Source organism: Chrysemys picta, chromosome 1 (genome assembly GCF_011386835.1).
Source record: "Chrysemys picta bellii isolate R12L10 chromosome 1, ASM1138683v2, whole genome shotgun sequence".
Lineage (NCBI taxonomy): Eukaryota > Metazoa > Chordata > Testudines > Emydidae > Chrysemys > Chrysemys picta.
Window position 1 is genome coordinate 328,993,438 of NC_088791.1, and position 26,371 is coordinate 329,019,808.

The 26,371-nt window shown below is 40.6% G+C and overlaps 1 protein-coding gene across 12 annotated transcripts in view; it reads right to left on the bottom strand.

Moving 5' to 3' along the window:
• FAT3 (FAT atypical cadherin 3) overlaps nt 1-26,371 on the bottom strand; it is a 566,930-nt gene that overhangs the window by 446,562 nt on the left and 93,997 nt on the right. The window contains exon 1 of one of the 12 annotated variants that reach the window (XM_008171838.4): nt 22,235-22,556. The exons of the other annotated variants lie outside the window; for them this stretch is intronic. The gene's annotated coding sequence lies outside the window, so the exon portion shown is untranslated. Of the gene's footprint in view, nt 1-22,234; nt 22,557-26,371 lie in introns of those variants that run through there. 12 annotated transcript variants of the gene reach the window in all.

Below are 26,371 nucleotides of genomic sequence, written 5' to 3' on the forward strand. Positions count from 1 at the left end.
CTTAACCGATAAAGAGGAACTCATCACAGAACTAAAAATTAACAGTGGTTTAGGTACAAGTGATCATGACTTGATCCCATTTATAATGTGCAAACACAACAAAGTCCAGACCAGTGATTTATATACTTGGTGTTTTAAAAGGGCCGATTTCACAAAGTTGAAAACAATTATGGGTCAAATCAGTTGCGAGGAAGAATTTAATCAGAAAAATATGTATGATAATTGGGAACTGTTTAAGAACCCTTAACTAGATGCCCCACAAGCTGCAATTAAGAAAAGGCGGTATTGGTTAAAGAAATTACCTGGTTTAGAGCGGAGGTGAAGGCAATTATAAAAAAATAAATATATTTAAACATAACAAATGAAAGAAAATATAAGTTGATAGTAATGAATATAAATCAAAAAGCTAAGAATTGTAGAAAATTGATCAGGAAAGCAAAAGGGACACTAGGAGAAATTTATAGCCAGCAGAGTTAAGGACAAAACCACCTTCTTATTAAGCATATTAGGAACAAAAAGAGTCCTAATTATGGTATTGGTCCACTATTAGATGCTAGAATTATCAATGACAATGCAGAACAGGTAGAAGTATTCAATCATAGAATCACAAAATATCAGGGTTGGATGGGATCTCAGGAGGTCATCTACTCCAACCCCCTGCTCAAAGCAGGACCAATCCCCAGATAGATTTTTACCCTAGTTCCGTAAATGGTCCCCTCAAGGACTGAACTCATGACCCTGGGTTTAGCAGGCCAATGCTCAAACCACTGAGCTATCCCTCCCCCCCCATAATAAATATCCCTGTTCTGTATTGGGGGGGGGAGGGGAAGAGTGCATGGGGAAACAGATGATATAGTCAGATCATATGATAACACGCTTTCCATTACACTGGTATCTCAGGAAGATGGTAAATAGCAGCTGCTAAAGTTAAAGTTAGACATTTTTAATTCAGCAGGTCCAGGTAACATGGAGCATAGGGGAAATTACAGAAGACTGGAAGAAAGCTAATATTGTGCCAATATTTTAAAAGGGTAAATGGGATGATCTGGGTAATTATATGCCTGTCCGTCTGACATCGATCCCCAGCCAGATACTGGAGAGACTGATACGGAACTCAATTAATAAAGAATTAAAGGATGGTAATATAACTAATGCCAATCAATATGGGTTTTATGAAAAATTGATCCTGTCAGAATAACTTGATAACTTTTTCTGATGAGATTAAAGTTTGGCTGATAAAGGTAATAGTCATGATGTAACTGACATTTTGATTAAAAACTAGAATGATATAAATTAACATGGCACACATTAAATGGATTAAAAGCTGGCTAACTGATAGATCTCAAAATCATCACTACACAAATTAGGGGAGAGGTAAGTAATGAAGAGGGCAGCTCACTGATACAGAGCGATTTGGATCACATGGCAAGCTGAGCACAAGCAAGCAATGTGTGTTTTAATACAGCTAAATGTTAATATACGCATTTAGGAACAAAGAATGCATAGGCTTGGCTTACAAGATGGGGGACTGTCCTGGGAAGCCGTGACTCTGAAAAAGATTTGGGGGTCATAGTGGATAACAAGAGTATCCAGTGGTATGCTGTGGACAAAAGGGCAACAGAAGAATCTCAAGTAGGAGCACAGAGGTTATTGTACCTCTGTATTTGGCACTGGTACAACTGCTGCTGGAACACTGTGTCCAGTTCTGATTTCCACACTTCAAGAAGGATGTTGAAAAACTGGAGAAGTTTCAGAGAAAAGCCATGAGAATGATTAAAGGATTAGAAAACCTGCCTTATAGTGATAGACTCAAGGAGGTCAATCTATTTAGTTTAACAAAGAGAAGCTGGGGGGGGGGGGGCTTGATTAGTCTACAAGTACCTACACTGGGAGGAAATATTTAATAATGGGCTCTTTAATCTAGCAGAGAAAAGTATAATATGATCCATTGGCTGGATACTGAAGCTAGACAAATTCAAACTGGAAATAAGGTACAGATTTTAACAGTGTGTCTTATTAACTCCTGGAACAATTTACCAAGGGTTGTGGTGGATTCGACCATGCTGACAACCTGTAAAATCAAGATTGGATGTTTTTCTAAAAGATCTGCTCTAGGAACTATTCTGGGGGAGTTCTTTGGCCTGTGCTGGACAGAAGGTCAGACCAGATGATCACAATAGTCCCTTCTGACTTTGGAATCTATGACTGAAGCAGGGGTCTTCAAGACCTCTGCCCCAGGTTTGCACATCCTGTCCACCAGCAGCTTAAATGCATTCCCATTCACTACACAGACCAACTAACACAAACTTTCTTAGATACAGCTACTAGGGAATTACGAGTGTGTGTGTGTGTGTGTGTGTGTGTGTGTGTGTGTGTACAGTAGTTGGTTTCCTTCTTGATTTGTCTTATTTTCTAAAAAAACAAGCATAGGTGTTGGACAAAGTGGTTTCCAATGTGTACAGGCTTTACAGTTTGGTTCAATGCCTCTCAGCAGCCCCACTACACAAATTGTTCCAGCACCCCTGAAAACAAGCAGATTTCTTGTACAAATCTGTTTTTATCCCTAGCTTAATACCAAGATATTTCAAGTATATTCACTTATTTACTACCATTATACTCCATATTATGAATTTCTACAAGAAGTTTACAAAACATAAAAACAGAATGATGTATATTGCTGAAACATATTGAGAGTTATTGTTCAGTGACATTTTCAATATTGTTTCCACTTGATACTTTCTACTTTTAAAAAAAGATTTAGCTAATTCATTAGTAAGTTTACAAAAAATAAGAATGATTCTCTGTATATAGAGCCTGATCCAAAAGCTATTTAAATCAATGGGAATCATTCCACTGACTTCAAATGGCTTGGAGTGTGCCCATAATGAACACAAAATAGTAAAGTATCAGAGGGATAGCCATGTTATTCTGGATCTGTAAAAAGTGACAAAGAGTCCTGTGGCACCTTATAGACTAACAGACGTACTGGAGCATAAGCTTTCGTGGGTGAATACCCACTTCTTCTGACGAAGTGGGTATTCACCCACGAAAGCTTATGCTCCAATATGTCTGTTTGTCTATAAGGTGCCAGAAGACTCTTTGTCACTTTTTACAAAACTGTAAGTTAGCATTAAAAAACTGATGGTTTTTCAGGCATCTTAAGAGTGTTTGTTGCCAATTACTTTCATAGCTAGGAGTGAAAATCCTAAAAACTCCTTTCAAAAGACAATTGCTATAAGACCCCCCCATTGCTCTTATTTTCATAGAAAAGGAAACATTTCAAAGCTGCTTGAAATTGTAATAAAGGAAATGTCAGAACACAGGGCAGAAAGGGGTAGGAAGAGTTATTGGTAATGACAGGGGTTAGCTTAAGTTTCCAATGTGAGTTCAATACCCATTGGGAGATATACAAATTGCATATGAGTTTCAGAATATGAATTCAAGTCAGAGTTAATGCTTCCTGTATAATAGTATGATGATTGCACTTTTAAGTACTGAGGGCAATCAATTTATTTTACTGGTATTATGTACATCAAAACACTTTAGCTTCCTCATTCCAGAGTCTCTATTCCACGGCCTAACAGCTTAATCAATAATATTTGATCAACTCTCCCAAGTGTTTATCAAGACAGTTATTTTCATAGGCAATTTCTCCCCCCCAATCAGGTTTTCTTTTGTGTTGTATAAACGAGACAACAGAAGTCTCTTTTACGGGAGATGATATAACCCACCAGCTGGGTCTGTTACTGGACAAATACTCCTCCACATCTCGATCAGCCTCATTCTGTAATTTAAACATGAATGTGATTATTAGGAACATATCAAGTGATGCACAAAAGCAAGTAACACTGTTAACCCATGGATGCACACAGTTATACACTGCCGTTTCCTCACAGAAACATGCTTTGGGCATTTGCAAGCCCTGGTTTCACCCATGTTATTGATTCCTGATAAAAGCTAAGATGGCACTTTCTCTTCTGGTGGGGAAAGATGGGGGTTGTCATCTCGTGCACCAAAAAGGCTTGAGCAGTTGCTATTCTTCCAGAACAGGAAATCTTTTTAAATGTAACCCAATGGGACGAAAAATGGACGGGCCCTTATTTTCATGGGACTTCATGTGATTCATTCCAGGCGCTGCTACTAAAAAATGCTGCTTCAACCTAGCGTGGGAGACAATGTTGTACAACAGAAGGTATCCACAATAAATGCCACTGAGAAAAAAAGCTGGCATGGGGGCTGATTTATGGAAACAGGAATTATAACAAGTTAGAGAAAATTAATACCAAAATAAAAGGCTGTGCTGGTTATGTGGTGTGGCATTGTTCAAATACTTACCAGGCCGACCACTGTTTGGCCTTTGTCACAAGGATGCTTTAGACTCTTCCCTCTGCAATGCAATCATGGCCTCAACCCAGCGTTCAAAGGAAACTTACACCTTCTGAAGTAACCCAAGTGAAATTTTTGCAGGTTTACAATAGAAAATGATTTTACGTTTCAACTGAACAGCAGCTCTGCAGCCTATAAGCACTAAGCGTCTGAGTAAAGCAGAGAAGAGCATCATCTCACTTATACCCAGTCTGGGGTGACCTAGCTCCTGGTTAAGTCCACACAACAGCTTCCTCCAGCTAATTTCTCTCTGCCACACAGCCTCTTAGTGGTCATTACACATGTCCCCAAGACTTCCACACTCAACTCCCTGAGATCAGTTTCCCCAAGAAATTCATTACTACAAATAAAAATGATGTACATGTTTACCCTTAGGTTAGCCAGACTGAAGGACTTACATGTTTCAGAAGCAGAAATTAAGCAACAGATATTTATGAAGTTGTATTATCTCAAACACCTAATGAAAAAGTTCACGTAACTACCACAAGACAGGGAATATATTAGGGCAACCTTTGCTCTTTTCCCAAACCACAGAGCTCTCTCTCTCTCTCTCTCTCACACACACACACACAAACACATTTTATAACAAATACCTTTATCTATATGAAAACACATCACGGCCAGACACTGTTTTCAAAAATATTTAAAGAACTCAGGCCAAAACCTAATCTCAATTACTCTGGTTTTATAGCAGCATAAGTCCAATGAAGTACATGGAGTTACCCTGGATTTACAACAGTGTAGATGAGATCAGGATTTGACCCTTGGACCCTAAATTCTACCCAGAAAAAGTGCATGTACATCCCATTTGTGGGTACAACTTTGGGTTCAGCATTCGGAAAACCAGCCCTTAATGTTACGCAGTATCAAACTTAGAAGTGATGGGATATATTTTACAGTAAAAGGCTTCTCATGGCAATTTTTCATCCTTCCACATATTCCTCAGAATAGCTCAGTGTCCCAGTGGATTACCTATTCAACGGGCACTTGGGACTATATAGGAATGTACTTATTTATTTACTGAGTCCCTTTCATATCAGATATTTCTTTTAAAGAGCCTCATAATGCATACATGCTTGCCGCACAGGAAATGTCATGTGATAGTTATAGGAACAAAGTAAAAAGTAACCCACAATAAATGGAGACATCAGTTTATAAGCACTCCTTGTCAAAAAAATGCTACGCTTTCAAGTAACGAGGAAGATTGTTATTACTTCAGTTTGATTTTGAAATGTTTGGGCAGGAACTTTGCCAAAGAATTTCCTGACACTGCCTACAAGATTCATTTAAAAGCAAGAAATTAGCTCTCCCTTAAATGCAAAAATTAAAAATGAAAGTCATGTTACCAATATACAGGGAGCCAGCCAAGGTGACTCTAGCTAAGAGTGCAACACCCTACCACAACAGATCTCTCTAAACAAGGCAGGAATTTCAGGTGCTTTGCAGATACCAGGATCAGGGCCATTTTTTATATTATGTTTGTACTTTACTATGTAGAGTAATTATGGTGTTTTCTCCACACTCCCAAGCGCATACAATGTGGGTGTGGTGAAGGACATAGTGTAGATATGGCTTTCATGACTGTTGTTATTGGGCGGATGATTTTGAATTGATGGTGCATTTAGATCCAAAGCTCTTTGAGCAGGGTCCATCCTTTTGTTTTCTGTTTCTACAGCATCTAGCACAATGGCGGGGGGAGGAGGTTCCTGGTCCATGACGAGGGCTCCTAAGCACTACTGCAATGAAATGAAACAACAACAGTAATAATCAGAGGCAACCTCTTACTGTACTCACAACTGTATTTTGAGGTTTCTAACCACTGGAAGAGCCCCTAGAGGAACGGACAGGTATTTAACAAAATGAAATTAATACATTTTTGCAGAGACTAACTTACTTTAAAATCAGTCAGCTAGTTATGGAATTAGTATTTAATATTCCTATGACAAGAGTCCAATTACGATGGAGGCCGCACTGTGCTAGACGCTGTACGTCCCTCGGCCCATACCGCTTCCAGCAGCTCCCATTGGCCTGGAGCAGCGAACCGCGGCCAGTGGGAGCTGCGATCGGCCGGACCTGCAGACGGGGCAGGTAAACAAACCAGCCCAGCCTGCCAGGGGCTTTCCCTACACAAGCGGCGACCCCAGTTTGAGAAACACTGATATAGAAATATTTGCTATTTATTATTCTACCTATATACAGTAATCGACAACTATCATCATCTGTCCCTTAACCTAGCCATTGCTAATTGCATGTCTTGAGGAGTACGCTTAAAAGAAGGAATTCCATGCGAGTGCAGAGGGTGAGAAGGTGCAGAGACATTGGGCTTGTCTCCACTTACTGGGGGATCAACGCTGCGGCCATCAATCCACTGGGAGTCGATTTAGCGGGTCTAGTGAAGACCCGTTAAATCGACCGCCAATCGCTCTCCAGTCAACTCCAGTACTCCACCGGAACGAGAATCATAAGGTAAGTCAATGGGAGAGTTTCTCCTGTCGACCTAGCGCAGTGTAGACACCGCAATAAGTCGACTTAAGCTACGTTGACTCCAGCTACGTGATTCACGTAAATTATGTTGCGTAACTTAGGTTGACTTAACCCCGTAATGTAGACTTGCCCATTGTGTGAGCGGCTGACAATCATGTAAATGAAATAACAAGGAGAGGAAAGTAAGGGGGGGGGATAGCATTCTGAGGGGCCTTGAAAGTGAATACAACAGGCTTGAACATGATGTGGCAAGCCACTGTTCCACACTCAGCTCTCCAGTGAGGAGCCACCCTGACTAACTAGTCAATAACTTCTATCACAATGAGTAACCATATATTCCAAACTATATGCAGCCTTCCTAGATTGCTGGAGCCCTTCATAGGAATACAATAATGCAGTGGTTGGCAACCTTTCAGAAGTGGTGTGCTGAGTCTTCATTTATTCACTCTGATTTAAGGTTTCGCGTGCCAGTAATACATTTTAACGGTTTTACAAGATCTCTTTCTATAAGTCTATAATATATAACTAAACTATTGTTGTATGTAAAATAAATAAGGTTTTAAAAATGTTTTAAAAGCTTCATTTAAAATTAAATTAAAATGCAGAGCCTCCCCCCGGACCAGTGGCCAGGATCTGGGCAGTGTGAGTGCCACTGAAAATCAGCTCGTGTGCCGCCTTTAGCACGCGTGCCATAGGTTGCCAACCCCTGCAATAGTGCAATGTCAGAGTGAAGTTTCCTTTTTAACTCTTGGTTCCAATAATCTGGGCTGCATCTAGCACTAGTCTAGACCAGATCGGGGATGGGGGGGGAAGGGAGGAGATTTGGCCAGTGTTACCATGCAGTGAATGATGCCTCTAAAGTAGCACCATCATCCACACAGTTAATGCAATGGGAAGGTATGAACCGAGTGCTCAGTGACCTCTGGGATGATTTTGTCTGCTGTGGCAGACTCTTTTGACCCAGAAGATCACCCTACCACTAAAGAATGAGTTTTACTATTTGAGGGAAGTGATATACATGCTTCTTGAATCAACTCTGACTATCCTTAACAAGTGCCAATCAAGGGGCAATCCGTTCTCTGAGACCCTTTAAGCAAAATAAAAAGAGCATCCATCAGATTAGCTTGTTTATTAGATAGCTGTAGTAGGCTCATATCCTCTTTGGCAGACGAGCCACTAGAGGGAGACAAAGACCACATTGTCATGGGCTGAGATGGCATTTTTAGCAGCCAGCTGGCTGGGTAAAGTCATTTATGGAATTTGTCAGATTGGAGGACAGCTGTCACCACAGTTGAGAATTCCCTCAGAGCTGCCATGAGACTGAAGGACAAAGCAGAACGTTGAAAGGAAAGAGAAATTGATCTGTGCCTCAAATTCCACATACACCTCAAGGATAGGACGAACCGCACCCCTACTTATCCTCCGAATGAACTCCCACTATTGAGAGAATAAGCTTGTCCCGGTTCCTAGAGGACACAAGCAGAATTCTGGGATAAAAATAAAGAGTTTTTGTCCAGCTTTGCCAATGCCAAGTTTATTCCTTTTCCTCAGAGCCCTGGACTCTGAGGAACTAGGACTTGAACAGCGATCTGCTGAGAGAGTAGCCTAGAACACTAGACATCTGTAAAGTTTTTCTTTACAGCATGTGTGTTTAAGCCACAAGTTAACATTCTAATGGTGCAGTTCTATGTTCTGAGACCGTGCTCTCTAAATCAATAATTTAACAGCTGATGAGTGTGTGTGGGAATTGAGCTTTACTGCCCTACAGATTCTAATGACAGCATGTCGGAGGCAGCAGAATTCTAATTCCTGATCAATGCAGAAGTCTAAATAACTCGTAGCAACGTGACACATCTGAAGTATGAGCAGCAGCTCAAGATTTTGTTAGACAGAAGCACCCTAAATCTTACTGATAACTCGTTCCTGTCACTTAAGACTATTCAGGATAACAAGGTTAGGTAACTGTTCAAACAGTGTCACCAAGGGCCCAATCCTGCGGTTTCACTCAGGCAGATCCAGGGAGCCCTACTGATTTCAGTGGGGCTCCACATAGGCACAGGGAGGACATCTTGCTTTTGGCAAAACTGGGAACCTCGTATGTGCATTTCACCAAAATAAAGGGCATAACAGGCAACAACAAAAGATTTCTGTCATGATCGGTTGTCTATATTGTAATGAACTCACTAGTGTGTTTTTATACCACTGACCTTAACTGGAAGGAAACTGCTTAACCGTGTGTCTATGCTCAAAGCTCATTTTTAGCACCAACAGGAGTAGAGTGATTTGGGAGCAGAAAGACCAGAATTCTATTCCTGCCACCAAACAACCATAGTAAACGATTGTGAAAGTTGTGCTGTAGGTTGCCACGGATTCTTTGCAGCATTTACCTACTTACACAGGCCTGATAATCTGCATTTTGTCAAATGCAATATGGTGCAATGTCTGGCAATGAGAAGTAACATACGTGTTCCTTTCACATGTTCCTTTCACGCCCCCCAACAATAGCTCAAAACAGATTAGCAAGAAGCAATGGTGACATTGGTTAGGAAAAGAAATAAAGATTGAAAACTGAAATACATGTTGTGCCACAGGGCATTAGAAAACTAATGTTTGACCCCAAAACACAGCAGCAAAAGACTGATAGTAGATATGCTACTGACGAGAAAATGACCTTTCCCAGAGAGTAATCCCTTTGCAACAGGCAACACAGTAAATTCTAACTTCCGTCATAGCAGCAAATCCTTCGGCCGCCTGAATGTAATCTTGCAGGAGAAAAGCCCACTCAGCATGAAGGAAGTGTAATTCAAGACAGCCCCAAGGAAGTGAAGATTCAACCACCCAGCAATCTGTTATGAATACCTTGCTTTGTTTTATACCAGGTGCGGGGGGGGGAGGGATATTTCCATACACCAGTTAATGTCAAGTATCAGTTCATCATCATCAGATACTTCAAACTTGTGAACGTGATTTCAGTCATTTGTTGTCTTCTTGAGATGCTGGTGCGGTGGTAGAGCCTTTCAAACACACACACCCAGAGCATGAAACATGGCTTGGGGAAAGGAGAACAAGAAAAAGGAATAATTTGCTGCCATGTGAACTGTGTCAGAAAGAGAATTCCAGAGCGCGATCTTACAAGGCGATTTTAGCTTGTCCCTTGGTAGTCCATTTGGCTGGAAACAAAGAATGATAAACAGTTTTCATGCCTTGTAGATCCCCTATTCCCCCTCCCCCACCCAGCACCTACTTTTTAAACCTTGCCAACTATTTTAAAATGGGGAAGCTACTGAGCAGTTTCAAATTCATCAAGCTATTTCATGGGGCTATCATTCAAAGGCCAGTATTTTAAATTATTCCTTGTTTTTAAAAAGCTTTAACCAGTATATCTATTTTGATTACAAACTTTTGAGTTTTGTATTGAAACTTCATCCTATACAAGGTATGGCTATAGGAAATTTTGAAAGAATGCATTCCTTTTAGTATTTCCACAATTATCCCATTATTATTAAATTAACTGTACAGCCCACAACATACTAGATGCTTTACAGATATATAGAAGGTAGTCTCTTATTATTATTATTTTTATTGTGGTAGCACCCATGACCCCCCAGTCATGGACCAAGACCCTACTGCGCTAGGAGCTGTACAAACACAAAAGTAAAAGAAAAGTTTACAATCTAAGTTTCAAACAAGGATACAGAGAGACAGGTGGTGGAGCATAAAGAAACAAGGACTTATTCTAGGGTAGTTCTGCAAAGTTCCGCACTACATCAGTAGTCTGACAACCAACGACAAAGGCAAGCACTCTTCTGCATGCAGGAACTTCCATGAGGGTTATGCACATGCCATCCACATGAAGAGGGTATGTTTCTTTGTCCCCCCCCCATCCCCCCGTGCCAAGACTATGCATGCGTCTTTATTAATCTGCTATTGCCTTCAAGCTAATGGAGAAGGGTCCTTTCACTCAAGGTGTGAAGGTCCTTGTTTTTAGTGCCCAGCATGTTTTCACACATACACACACCCCGCATGCCCACTGCAAGTTTGTCTCCTGAATAAAAATTCAAAGAAATAGGGCTTTGTATTTAAAAATAGGTTTATTGTTTGATTGGGGTTTTTTTTAAGCAAACAGACATTTATTAGTTTGAAAAAAATCAATATTTCCAATATAAATTCTATGTTTAATTAACGTTTCCAGGATAGAGAGTGAGATCACTTTCCAATGGCATTCCTAGAGTCAGTGATTATCTGTGACCAAAGGTCAAACTGGAAAGAAAAAAGAAAAAAAAGGTGCTACTCACAGTAGATTTTGCAGATGTGAAAAAGATGAGTACACATGGTCTCTGAGATTAGCTCCTCCTTAATGCACTCCAAATATACTCTTGGTCTCTGCTGCCCTTGGATTCCCTGCAGTGAGGCTCATGTGACCCCAGTGGGCTTCTTGGATTCTGAGAGGCTCCTTGTTGACTGAAGGATGGGAAAAGTGGCAGTATTCTTGGAAACCCACACCCATGGTGCCAAAGTCATGTGGCACTCACAGTACAGTATGAAGATCTTTCATAATAGGATCCCCCTTCTCCTTTTTTACATGGTTTGACAAGCAGTCAAAGTATTATTGTTGGTCAGTACAGTACACTGGACTTCTGGGTTAGAACCCACAGAACCAAATGGGACAATTCACACCTATCAGAGCTGTTGTCCCAGGTACTGTAAATGCAGGCAGAGGTCACTTACTCATTGGCTTATGCTTTTGAGGCTCTCTCAGTAGCGATAAGAGTGAGAGAGACTTTTTTTTTTCCATATGAAATGAAAGCTTAGATTCTGGAGAACCAGATGGGGAGAGTAAGAGGTGCTGATGCACTGTACTGTCATATACTGGCGGTGTTCCAGCCCTGTCATGACATGATAGCAGTTTTCAGGTATTTAAAAGGGTGTCATAAGGAGGAGGGAGAAAACTTGTTCACCTTAGCCTCTAAGGATAGAACAAGAAGCAATGGGTTTAAACTGCAGCAAGGGAGGTCTAGGTTGGACATTAGGAAAAAGTTCCTAACTGTCAGGGTGGTTAAAACACTGGAATAAATTGCCTAGGGAGGTTGTGGAATCTCCATCTCTGGAGATATTTAAGAGTAGGTTAGATAAATGTCTATCAGGGATGGTCTAGACAGTATTTGGTCCTGCCATGCGGGCAGGGGACTGGACTCGATGACCTCTCGAGGTCCCTTCCAGTCCTAGAATCTATGAATCTATGTCTCAGACTCCGATGAGGAGCTCTCTTCCGCAGGTTACACATACTGAGCCAGATCCTCTGGTACAACCGCTTGGTTTCATAGGCTGCATAACTAGCTAAGGGAGCATCACCACAGTTCAAGAGGGATTCTCAAGTGATGTGGAAACGCCTATACCAACCCTTTCCAGCTGCTAACGTTGGGGACATAGCCAGAGGAAGGAAGCCCCTATTTGGTTCCTTTTCTGGTGTCACTAGCGGCTGGTGTAAAATAGAGCAGCCCTCCATCTGCTCTGCCCTACACCAAGAGGACCATATTGGTGCACAGGGGCTCAGGATAAAAGGCAAATTGCTACTTTGACACAACCTCTATGGCAAACCTGGGCCACGTGATCCTGAGCCACAGCCAAGGGTTTTGTCCACCAGTTTCCTTGATAAAAGATGCAGAAAGACCTACTAACCTGTTTTCTGGGACTCCGATACCCCAATGTAGATAACAGTGTTTTGTTCCTCCTGTCTATACTCATAGCAGGTGGATCACAGGAAACCAGACTGAAAGTGATGTTTCTCATGTTAAAACACAGTACGCCTTTACAGACAAACGGCTGTACAAGGACTTGTTGTCACTTGTACTATTTCTCCACCCAGACCTGATCCTGCAGTCCTTACTCAGGCGAAGTGCTCCATAAAGTTAACAGGTGTTTTGCAATATCAGCCTGCTTGGTTCTTTTAAGGCACGAGCCAAGAACAAAAAGTAGGGTTACGAAAGGAGCAGCGTTAAGCACAGTAACACAAATTTTGCAATATTATAAATCCACCCTGGAAAAAAGCCTGGCTCAACTGTGATGCTAACTCTTATGGGGAAGAAAAAGAAATGGGAAGCATACTATATTTCTATACAGCCTTTATAAAGAAAGATTCTGAACAGCTTTTGGCATTTGAAGAGAATTTCAATAAAGCAGAATGTACTGCAAAAACACTGTCTTACACCTGTCCCAGGAATTTATGTCCAAATGCTATTGTATTATTCTCTGTATTTTGTGTGTCTCTGGGGTGATGACTATATTTTATTAAATGAACTGTGATATATTGCTTTTAAAGAGAAAGTATTTATAGGGAACGAAAGGAGCCTTTTTAATGCTAAGAGGAGCTGGCTCCCACTTAATTAACCCCTTTAGATAAGTGGCCACCTTAAAAAATATATTTATATGTACAGTGCATTTCATCTGAGTCCAACTGTAGTAATACTTCACTGAACTATACAGTATTCGTCACTTGAAGTAATTTAAGTAGAGCCCTGCGTGGATGCAAACTTTGTATCCACATCCGATCTACAATCTGCAAAAATGATCCGCAGATATCCGGAGATCTGCAGGGCTCTAGATACAAAATTTATATCCGCACCTGAGCCGCGATCCGCAAAACTGGTCCACGAATATCTGCATCCACAGATGCACGTATCTGTGGATATAAAATCTGTGGATTTGCAGGGCTCTACATTTAAATGTCTAAATCCTTGTTGCGCTAGGATATTCATAAGGCCTTAGCGGTCTCAAAAGAATTGTTAAACGTTGATTTTGTTTGACATGTAAAAATATTTCCGCTCTCCCCCCACCGCAAATGAGTTCTCAATATTTATCAAGTACCATTTCCAGTAAACGTAATTGATGTGTGTAATAGGTATTGCAAAGCTATAGTGCTATCAAAAATCCAGATACACATACACACACATATACGGCGCATACTACACATTCTGGCCAAAATGAAACAACAGTAATCATAGCATACTACAGAACTGTTAGTGCCCAGTAGCAGGGTCCACTGGGCTGATGTGTGTGCAGCAGGCTAGACTGTTCTCGATTTACAACCCAGCTTGCTGCGCACTACCTCTCTGTATAGATACATCCTTAGATGACTACAGATTTCATCACCTTAGCTTAGGTAACCAAGTTGGAAAACGCTGACCTTCAGTGACCCTCACACGGTATAGTCTGAGGGAGAAAGGCTTCTCTATCACAAAAAACAGTAGTTACAAGAAACTTAACCAAAACTACCAACGTACCATAAAATATACATAATACTATTTAAAAAGACACATTAAGTATAAAACTACACTTCGCATCAGTCATTTTAAAAACATGGCAGATTTTACTTGTCACTCAGCATTTAAACAGCTTCTCTTCGCTGCTGTTAGAGTCTTTGCAAACAAAACAGCATGAATTTGAAGCTGAAATGAATAGTAGCACTTCAATTCCTATTGAAACCGCATTCAACAATGTAACTCCACTAACAACATGCAAGGTTTGCACATATTATGAAACATAACCTGCTCTTGGCTCAAAGTGAGCTGAACAAATTAGCTGACAAAATAATTTCCCTCTTGTTTTTCCTCTCTGGAAAGGAGAATAACAATCACTCATGAACTAAGGGAGAAACCTTTATTAAAACCATTAGAATAACCAAGCATCTTTAATGTTTGTCTTGTAATGATATGCTAAATGCTCAGTATCCAAGGAAACAGTGTTGTAATGAAGTTGGAGAGTACTGTATAAATGTGCCTCCTAAATCACCACATAGAATGTAAATTCCAACACCACTGGACAGTTTATTAGTGTGAAAACTGTCAATGCCTCCGACACATTGATAGCTTAGACATGCTACAGCTTGGGGAAAAAAAAAAAAAAAGCTAACAAGCTACCTTTAAAGAAAAGACCATTTTATCTGCCATGTATGAACAGTCTCCTCTTAGCATCTTGCTACAGAGCCTCTGCATGTGCCGTGTGATACTTCATGCATGTTAGTCACCTTTGTGACTTGTGAGTTGTTTTTTTTTGGGGGGGGGGGGACAACCTTTAATTTTGAGTATCAACCATTAATTTTGAGCAACAAATGATACAAAGACATTTTCGTTTGCACACAACTTCCAAGTGGCGCTGAAATGTGCATCAGTAGAAATTTTACAACCTTCCACTGTAGTTCGGGAACCGAGTGTTTTGAAATTTATTTCTTTAATGCTGAGAAATCAGCCTATTCATGGGCTGAGTTACAGCTGCATTACTGGAAGTAATTTAAAAACAAATACTTATTTTCCATCATTTTTATTCCACACACAGTGTTATTTTCTAGGAGCACAGGCAATTTTCAGGGCAGGAAGCCAATCTGAAATTGATTTGCACTTTGGGGGGTTAGCACTTGTACCATCACACAGTATTTCTGTTCTTTAAAAGTTTCTGAGGTTTCGTTTAGGAAAACGTTTAGTTGCTCTCATCACTGCCTGAGTAGCTTACTCCATATAACAACTTTAGTTTAAAGAAATTCCACTGTCCACCGTGTTCACTGACCCAGCCATTCTTTCATTGAGCTTTGGTGTCCTCTACTTTTAGCAGCTGACGCAGCTTTGTTGTGTATATACACCTCAGAATTCCAACGTCTTCAGTAATCTCATCTTTCTCCATGACCTTTGCATCCTTGTAGAATTTAAGTTTCCTCTTGGTGCACCATTTCCACATCCACAATACCCTTTATATAAGCATATAGACAAAATTCCATACGTTATTTCAAATGTTACCTCCAAAACCTATAGCTACGTGCTAGAACAATCTGCTCAAAACTCCTATCCAAAGACTTATTCTATCAGAGAACTGTCTTTTAGCTGCTATTATGTTAGAAGTCTTATCCACCCTATCACCATATCTTTTCTCCTACTTTAGTGTTTTGTCACTTATGGCTTCTGGAGGTTATATCTCTTTTCCACGGGTAAGGTCAGACACTCATTACCTGTACATTCAGTTCTGAAGGCAACTTATCTGCCGTGCTCGTTTGGCTCTTGTATTATTTAAGAATATCATGCTTTGAATTTTGCGGTCAGTAAATTGTGTCTCCTTACTGAACATTTCTTCTTCCAGATTAGTGATATATACCTGAGACAATCCAGCCCAAATGCTGATTCTTGCAGCAATCCACTAATCTCTTCCCTCCATCACAAACTGTTTTGTCTCACAAATACCCCACTTCTTAATGATCTAAACTGGCGCTGAAGCTCACCTTTATGCCATACTAGCTGATCTTGTTAGATTAAGCTTTTAGTAGGTTACTATATCAAAGAACTTTTAACAAAAGTCCTAGAAATTATACCCATAGCTTCCCTGGGACCTCCTTTTTCCTCTTTCTCAAAATATCTCATTTGTTACACACGTCCATTCGTTTTTCCTGTACTACATCTTAAATGCTGAAGTTATGCTCGTAGTCCCATAATTACCTTATTTTTTCTAAAATTTATTCTTAAAAACGTAACTGATATTTCTAGCTAGCTGGGCTAGCTAACCCTAACCTCATTTACATTGTCCATCCATCATTAATTTCTTCCTTTGTCTACCTAACAGTAAGAGGACTGGTCAAGACAAGACAGAGTCCCAGACGATTCCACTCAAATTAACAGCTTCCTTACTATTCAGACCACTACAACGTCAAAAAAACAGCAATTGTCCATAACTTCCTATGCTCTGGATACAATGACCTAGTTCCAGTCTCTCAATAATTTAAGAGGATATATTGCAGGTATCTTATTGTCCTTAGCTGTATCTCCTCGATATCATCATAAGAAAAAGGAAGATTCCAGTTTAAGAATCCACCCGTAACTGATCAGGAAAGTAATCAATGAGGATGTCTTACTTTCCAGTAATCTGCACATGCCAATCTGTTGAGCCTATTTCAACATCAGTCATCAATGGACCATTTGGTGCCTTATTACAGAAAGAGACGGCTGACTCATACAGCCGTTGAATCTTGCACCTTATTTTCTTTTCTGTTACAAATAGTGATCAGACATCCATGGGGAACTCCAGCCGCTTACTAGAGCAAAGACATGCACTTCATTCATGCATTAAAAGCTCACAGTAAGCACTCTCTCTTCTACAGGGGCTACTTTGGGATGTTGGAAGCCACTCTACTGTTCCTTCCTAAATACCAAAGTTTGTTTTGCTGCATTTTTCCTCTTTTCATTGTTCCAACAATACCTCTGACGCGGTGGACAGATACATGCACAAGAATTTTATTCCCTGCCCATATTTGTCTTCTTCATGCTTCATACATCCATTAATCTGAGGCTTTCCTCCAGGTTATTAAATAGAGTTGTTTTTCCACCGTCCCTTTCCCAAGAGATCCTCAGCTTTGGAAATGGTTTCACAGCTGTAAGAAGCAGCAAAAGATCATAGCAAGGAAGTGCAAACAGGGAAATCTGTAGTGAACTGCATTGGGATGGGACTAATCCTGCACTGCCTCCACACTGGACACAGATATTTAAAAGTCCAATTTACTGGTATGAAATAGCAATGCTGTTGTTTTGATGATGACTGAGGGTACAAGTATAGTTAACTAGAAAATCCTCAGCAAGAAGACTATTCAGACCAGGGCAAAACAAAGAGTTACCTCCCCTGCCTGGGGCACTTCTCCTGCCGGTAGGAGTGTTCTAGTAGTTAGACCTCAGGACTGAACTTGTAAATTTTCTTCCTAGCTCTGCAACTGACTTTCTGTGTGACCTCAGCCAAGTCATTTATGACCTGATTACTGAGCACTTGTAGCTCATGTTCACTCCAGTGGGACCGTCAGACGCTCACTTCCATGAAAAATCAGGCTACTAACCTCTCTGTGCTTCATCTTATTTATCTGTAAGTTGTGCTTACTGCTTATCTGCCTCACAGGGATGTTGTGAGTTTTAATTAGTTTATGTCTGCAAATCACTTCAAGATCTCTTGATGAACCGTACTATATGTGTTCACAGTATTACTGTTGACTGCTGAACAATCTACTTGGTGTCTGAGGGATAACTAGCAATAGCAGCTGAAGGAGAATTCCAAAGGGACAGTATTCCTTACTCGGCAGCTCCAGTCTCTGTGCTAAGCTGCCTGGGATTCCTAGATGTTTCCGAAAGATTTTATGTTTCAGAGGCAGAATTTCAGCACAATGTGCACTGGATTAGACATGGGAGTTAGCAGCAGTTACACCTTGGCCCTGGGGTGGAAAATGTACTTATCTGGTTCTTTCAGCTAAAATAACTAAGTCAGAACATGGAGATGAACAACAACAACCAAAAGTACCAGAAAGGTTTTATTTTTTAAACACCCCAAATGGCTTAAAGTTGTTCACACTTCTGTATGCATTAATTTCTCAGGACACAGATTGATTTATTTATGGCTCAGAAAAGAATTCCCAGCTCTTAGGATTTCCATAGAACAAGCACCCCCAGTTCTGCCTGGCCACCTTAGCCAACTCACCATGCCGTTCTCCATTATAATGCTAATGCAGTTCAAACAACCAAACCCTGCATATTTTATTTATGCAATAAGCCAGTCTTTAGGTCACTTAGTTGTGTCAGTTTAAACTTCAACGTTCCCATGCAGAAAAACTGATCTTTTATTTACTTGTGAGGGAAGAGACAGCAGAGAAAAAACACTTCATTATAAAAATGCTCTTTTGTTTATTGGGCCTGGTCCCACACCCACTGAAATACATGGTAATTTTTCATTAACTTCAGTGGGCATTGGATTGGTCCTATGGTGAACAATATTTTAAAGTTTTGAATATTTTTAATTAAATAATGTTTATCATCTTAGAAGTATAAAGCTACCAACGAATTTTTGTGTGCACACACATGGATACACACAAACACATACATTATTAGGACCTGATCCAATGTCTACTGAAGTCAAGGAAAAGGCTGCATTGACTTCAATGGATTTTGGATCAGTCCCTTTAAGTGAATTTAAGGCTTGAGTCTACAACCGTTATTCTCACAAATAGACCCATTATTTCTAAAAGGCTCCCCGCAAGAGCAAAGGATGATGGTCAGGCCATTAGTGCTCATGAAAGGTGCTGAATTCCCAGGAGAGAGACAGACATTTTTTTCAATTAAACTGAAAACAAGGTATTTTCATGCTTAACTGAAAAACCCCTCTATTTCTCTCTCTCTCTCTGACACACACACACACACACACAAAATCCCATTTTGAGCCCAAATTTGTGACATCTTGTTAAAAAAAATAGGGACAATTTTCAACACAATTAGGCTCGCATTTGAGCAAAGATGAAGACGCAACCGTAACATGTAAAAATTCAGAGCGCAAGATTCCCACGCTGGCCTTGCAATGAGCCTCAACCCTGACCTGCAGGAACCGCTGCAGGAAAGTTCTACCATCTCCAGTCAGTCTTTTGACACTCTCTGTACAGAACACTGACAAGGGACACAGTTAAAATCAGTTAGTGCCAACTGTGTAATATGCACATCTGTCCATTAAGAACTAGAACAAGACCACCAACTTATATCAGCAAGCCACTAAGACACCAGCTAGTAATTTTGGCTAATTACCATCAAGCACCATCAAGCACTACATTCAAGACAACAATCAAGATAAGCACCAGTGTCCTTTATCAACCCTACTGCCCACAATCCAACTCCCACACCATCTATCACTGCAGACTGGTCGAATGACAGAAACAGCCAGCCCCATGGGGTTTCCCATCAGCAGATGGCACACAAACTGCTCCCCTAGTCTCCCGAGTGCACACTTTTCCATGAGAGGGCTCCATCCTAGGAATAACTAGGAGGGAGTTTGGAAGCAGATAAATGTGTGTGGCCCAGAATGTAAGGTGTGTATGTGAGAGACATAGAATGCCCTGAGCTGAACAACCTTAAAAGTACAAAACTGGTGTTAATGACAAACAACCTGGACAGAGTGGGGCAAGCCAAAGGACAGCAATATGCAGAAAACTAATCCCTTGTTCAGAGAAACTTGGTACTCAGCAATAATCCACACTAAAATAGTGTGGCTCTTCCCCCCCCTCTAGTGGCTGAACCACGCAAGAGGTTTATGAATCTTCTGCGGCTGCTCCAAACGGATGGACAGGGTCCTTTACCACAAGTAATGGACATTTGGGGTTTTAGATACAGAAGTCCCCATTCAATCCCCGCAGACTAGGGCTGGTGTTATACTGTGAGAAAGCAGAGGGGCCAAACCATGACTTCTGAGGTGGATAGGATACGCCTTATGTTTAGTGGCAGCTGCACACTTGCAGATTTTAGATTTAGGTGGTCAAATAAATACTTTGCTGTGAATACTTGTGGATGAGATAAAAATGAACCCTTTTTTTCCCTTCAAGAAGCACAAGAGAATCAAATATTCACTGACCAAGAACGTCTAAAATTCCCAAGTTTTAACCTAGTTTGAGGACGAAGTTTCATGCCTGAAAGTTACGTGCATGTCAATGGGGATCAGAATCAATCACTGGGAATCTTTAATCAATTCTTTTTCTCAATGATCTTTAATCAATTTCCCGAGAGCCACACAACCATATGGCCATATGATGCCCTTCCATTTCTGAGAACACAAACAGAAAAGACAAAAAGAACTTCACATGTCTTCACCAATCATTGTTTTTATGTGGGAACATTCAAGTCACTTTCCCTGGGTTGCCAGTGCTAAAATATTCTAGCAGCATTAAGGCAAGGGAAGACTTGCAAAGAGCTCACAATCTGTATTCAGCATAATTAGCAGATGCCAATTTTTAACTTATTACTGCTTCTTCATTTCTGTACTCTAAGGAGGACATCAGTGGCAACCTGTTATCTAAATGATTGTTTTCTTTGTACGAATATAAAGCAGCAATCATGGGAAAATACAGCCACAGAGCATGTGTTAGCAAATATCCATCCCATTTTGAAATGACATTAAAAAAAAAACTGTTGTAAATGAAGAAATTCATGCCTTTAGATGGGCCCGCTGTCTCTTTCTTCACACCTTGGATTTTAAAGCATTGCAAACTAAAAGCTTTGGGCATTTGGCAGAATTTCCAGTTATTTAAATATGCACAGTAAGATTAGTAAAGGAGCTTGCTCAGCTGAATCTGCTACTGATCATTTTAAAACAGCTCAAACAAAAGCACTTAAAAGGATGCATTTTCTATGCAGAGAACCAAAAACTATAAATGAATAAATAAGATGGAGCCTTTCAATTCAGTACCTAATAAAGCAATACAACCTTTAAAAATGTTATTGCCAAACCACCAAAATAAATAGAATGTGTAACAGTTAAAGGGATCGATCTATAGTAATTGCATACACTCTCATTCTGCAAAGCCAGAATATGTTTCATAAAACAGAGCCCTCTTGAACTAAGAGCTTTTAAAAGGATGGACGTGCAAAAAATTTCTTTGCTCATCAAGGTTATGGCTTTAACAGGTTACTACAGTATAAAGATCACAATGATACAGTCCAAACAGCATCTTCTGCTGCTTTGTGTTTAGTGAAGGTTTCATTCCTTCCATAACATTTTGCATGCTCCAGTATATCATACACAATTATTCTTACAAATCTGTTTATGATTATAAAAGATAAATGTAAAAGCCTTGTAGGCTGTCCTTGTGTGTAACCACTCATTTTCCTCTGATAACCTTAGCTAAAAAAAATCAATCAAGAACTTAATTTTCTGCTAGACATTACAATAAAACTCTATCACTATTGTGCACAATAGTTAAGAAGAAATAATATCTCACGTGCTTCTCTAAGCCCATATGCATGCACAGCATAGGATAGCTTCAGTGCAAACATATCCCCCCCAGTTAAACTGGTCTTTGTGGAAACTAATAACTTTCCATAGTATGCACTGTAATCCAAGTAATAATTTTAAAACTGGCATAAGCTGCAGTCTGCTGAACTAAGGCATTCTTACCTTGCAACGAGTGTTTGAGTATATTTAATTAGTGTAAAAGGAAATAATGAACATGCTGCCAAATATTGTGTGTGTGTGTGTGTGCGTGCGCGCATGTGTGCATGTATATATGTCACACACAGAGTATACTTCTTAGTTGGGAAAGAGGAATAGAAAGGAGCAGATGCAAAGTTAATATCTTGCCTTTAGACCTCAACCAATGTTGAGTCAAGTGGGGGAACTACTTGCGATGAAAAGGAAAATTTTCAGGAAACAACAATTTTTCCTCAGATGTAAAGAGCTTTGACTGGATGATGTACAATAGTATAAGTCAAAAACCCTCATATCCTTCCTCCTCATGAGCCAATTAGTTGCAAACATCACACAAACATTGCACAAAACAATGCACAAAGACGTTTAATAGAAAAATTACAGAAGCCCTTACCTCTGAGTCAGAATAAGTGACCAATAAGCACAATAAACTCAGTGGGCACGGTTGCTGTACACATCTCTCTGTGGACTTCTCTCTAGTGGTCCCAAAAGCACTGAACATAAAAAACTCCAGCCTGCCTGCTTCATTCTTCGGCAACAGAGATACATGCTACCACGGTAACAAGGAAAAGCAAAAAGAACTACAGATCTTAATTTCTTAAAAACCCTTGTGCTTATATATAAAAAAAGAGAGGCAAAAATAGAGCATACTTTCACTGAGAGGAACTGGCCTTGGCCGTATACCTAACCCACAGCAGAGGATCATTAAGTTTGAATTTCCCTGCTTGCAAGCTTTCTGGAAAAAAATAAAGTCTGTCTTTAGGAAGGGGGGGGGGGAAGCAAATGCCTGGATTGGGGGAAGGGGAGCAAAGGAGGAGGAGGAGAGAGCTCCTATGTGACATACATATGGAATGAGCATTAGAACAATGCTAACAGGATAGCCAAGCAACTACTCTCTAGGGCAGCAGTTTTCAAAGCAGAGCTCCGCAGTTCTGCAGGAAGGAGAGAAAAACAATAAAAATGTATTATTTTTTCCTCCACAGAATAAAGGAGCTAATTCCAAAAATAAACGGGAATGAAACAGTAAGTTGCCAAATTCTGCAAAAATCGCCTTGTCCTTTTTCCAGCAATGCAGGCAGAATCCTGGATGTCTAATGCACTTACATTTTATGCCGCTCGCCATGGGTTCGTCCTCCCCTCCCCCCCAACGAAGCTCTCGGTCCCGGGGGGTAAGAATTCCAGTGGACCCAATTAACACTGTACTTTGCTAGCTCCTTAGTATGATCGATATAATATAAGCTGTTTTATAGCAGTGTTGAACAATAAAGCAGCCCTCCAATTTGTGACTGTTAGAGGTTGGGGGGTTTTCCACCTCACCCATCCATCTCAGAATGATCCAACAAGAAGGAAAAAAAATCCACCAATCCAAGTGAGTGACAAGCTATTTGTTAGAAACTTGAGAAAAGCATAAGGTTGGTTACTCATTTCAATGAAGGCTCCACAGTATATTTAAAATATAACAGATCTTTCAAATCAGTGGACAGACAACAACTCTCAAACTGACTTTCACCAGGTCAATTTCTGTGGTCTAATATACCTTTAAAGGACAGGAAGTTTGTTGACGGGTTTTGGGATTGTATCAGAAGCACATTTGTTTTAAGTGGATTCCCCACACTACGATTGCATATTTCAGTAAATAAAATGCATTAACAAGTTGGTTGCTTTAAGGGAATTCATCAGTAATGCGTTGACTGGCTCATTCCAATAACACGTGCCACAATGCACTCTTCAAACTGCAAATTATTTTAATTTGAAGGGGAAAGCGGGTAGGAAGCAGTAACTCTCTCTGGTCCTATTTTCACTGATCTATCAATCACAGATTGCCATGTAAAAACAATCTGCTACAGGCTTCCACTATGGAGGAAAAGCAATTATTAGACTTAACTGTTGCCATTGCAAATTGATACAATCCAATCTACAACTGACTGATACAGTTTGCACAAGACACATTAATATAAGAATGATCTAGTATTGTGTTTAAATCTGACCTGTTTGTTTGGGAGTCTCAAGTTAAGAACTTTTCTCCCCTGCACATATTTTTTATCCATTTTTTTAAACCCAGGGGAAATGAAAGACAGTCACTAGCTAGGCAAGGCAGACATTTTATTTCGCATGGACTAGTGCAAATCCAAGCTAACAAAACCCAGAAGTGGACTTGCACACAAATACCAACTTGCATTATCAGTATCTGCTATTTCCTTTTGTTTCTGGTGTGGCCCTAATCTACAAACCAACCACAATAAAAAACACTGAACTAGTTCATCGACTGAACAGCTGGGTTTACAGCAGCAGACTCAAATCCATCCTGTTAAATTAATGGGAGATCGCATTTCCATAAGAATAAGGTCAATTCAAAATGTTCCGGAAGATAGACATTCATGCAGAAGTGCTACTGAAGATATTGAAGAATTAAATAAGGGGATAAAAAACCCATGATTAAATAATTTTAAGGTTATGATACTAACTGAAGGGAGAAAAAACAGAACAAAATACTGAGATTTAATGGCTGTCCTGCGTTACCTCTGAATTCCACTCTGTTTGGCAGTTTCCCCTACATCTTGTATGGTATTTAATAAGGTTATTTGCATTCAGATTATTTTCTTCATCTTTCTGTGATGTCCTCCATGTTTCTGAAGGGTCTTCGTCATAAGCCACCTTATAGTGTTATCCCATAAAATATCACATGCTGCTGAGCTAAAATTACCCTGCTTCCAGTTTTAACTGGAAGTTCATTTCTTATTGTAAATGGTAGTGTAATGCTAACTTCTGTTCTGTTACATTCCTTCCCAGAAGTGGCTGCACTTTAGTGGTTCATAAAATAAGCTCTCTTAGTATACAGTGTCTCTCAGTTTAAGTTTACGAAAAGCATTGGGATCCCTTCCAAACAATGCTTAGCCAAGTTGTCCTATTGAGAATGCCCACCAAACTTTCACCCTCCTTCCATGAGACAGCGAGATATAAGACGCCAGCCTCTGGAGAAAGAGAAAGAGCGGGGTTCACTTTAAGGATTGCAAATGCAGCATGTGAAAAACCAGGCGCAAGGAGCACTGGAGAATGACTCTCCCTTCTCCCTGAGGCTATGTGCCTGAACTCCACAGTTCAGGTACATAGGGCAGCAAGAACTGAGCCCAGGTGTCAAACCAAGGGGTTCACGCAGCAGGAATTCTAATTTTCACAAAATACATTTTATTTATATGGCTCACATGGGATCTAATGTGTATTTGTGTATTTGGGAGGGTTAAGTATTCACTACTTTAATGGGGGCCACATAAGTTATTAAGCCCCACACAAGCAATTAATCAATCTCTCTTCCCAACACTTCTATGCAGTAGAACTGTGTTAGCATCCACATTATACACACAGGGAATTTGAGGCACAGAGAAATTAGGTGATTTCCCCAAAGCCACAGAGGAAAGTCTGGGGCAGAGCACAGTACTGAACCCAGGTCTCTCAAGTCCCAGCCCGGTGTGTTAGTCACAAGACTGCTCTCCCCAGGGGTAGACTATAAAATCTGAAATATTTCTAGAGTCAAACTTCAGAGTAGCAGCCGTGTTAGCCTGTATCCGCAAAAACAACAACTCTGTTCTAGAGTCAAACTGTTAGTCCCCAAAAACCTTCAGGCTCATTCTAGTCTATTTTAGGCACAACTCAAGGGGCTGGTGATGCTGGTTAAGTGCTGACAAGGTTGAGAACCCGGCTTCCTTAGGAACTCCCGTCTTATTCCCAACTGCAAGAGCTAAAGAGCAATGGGGCCTAAAGGAGAGAAGCAGTTCCCGTCAGTCCTAAAGGTTGAACTCTTGGGAATCGGCAGCTCAGCATCCTCAGTCGAAGTTTCTTGCCAGTGGAACACACTCCTCGTGTTCCCACAGAGCACGGGCTGAGCAAGCTTCGCAGCACAGAGCAATGCACACTCAGCCAGTCTCCCAGTTTTTAACAACACCCATATGGGATCTGTTTGCCAATGGGCAGAGGGTGACTAACTCTTGGGTTGGCTTCTTTTGTTGTCTACTCTGTGAAGTACAGTATATGATTTTTATACAGTATCCATGTATCATAATCACCAGCAGCAAACGAGAGAGAGCAAGAGAGAGAGAGAGAGAGAGAGAGAGTGCATGTGCAAGAAGAATTAAGATACTCGGGACACTAAATCAAACTGCACATTTCTGTTTTAGTAGAAGAACATTACGATGGTCATGTGGTGATGCCACAGGGGAGGTGTGAGAATCGGAGTCCCCCATTGGTACCATATTTCTGAGCTAGAAGGAAGCCCTGCAGAAGCAGCTCTCAGTTACGAGAGAATGCTGGAAAATGTTCCCTCACTATAACCAATGCAGGGGTGTTTTCCTGAGTCTGCAGCCAGCGTTCCACACAGAGAGAAGCAGCAGTTACCAGAGCCAGGGAAGAAGTAAGTCCCAGGCCCCACATCTCCCACTACAGCAAACCATGCACTCACTGATCTTGAGGGGCAGGAAGGCAGCTTGCCTTCATCTATCCTGGCTTGGAACAAGGGGTTCCCACATATGGGTCCCCC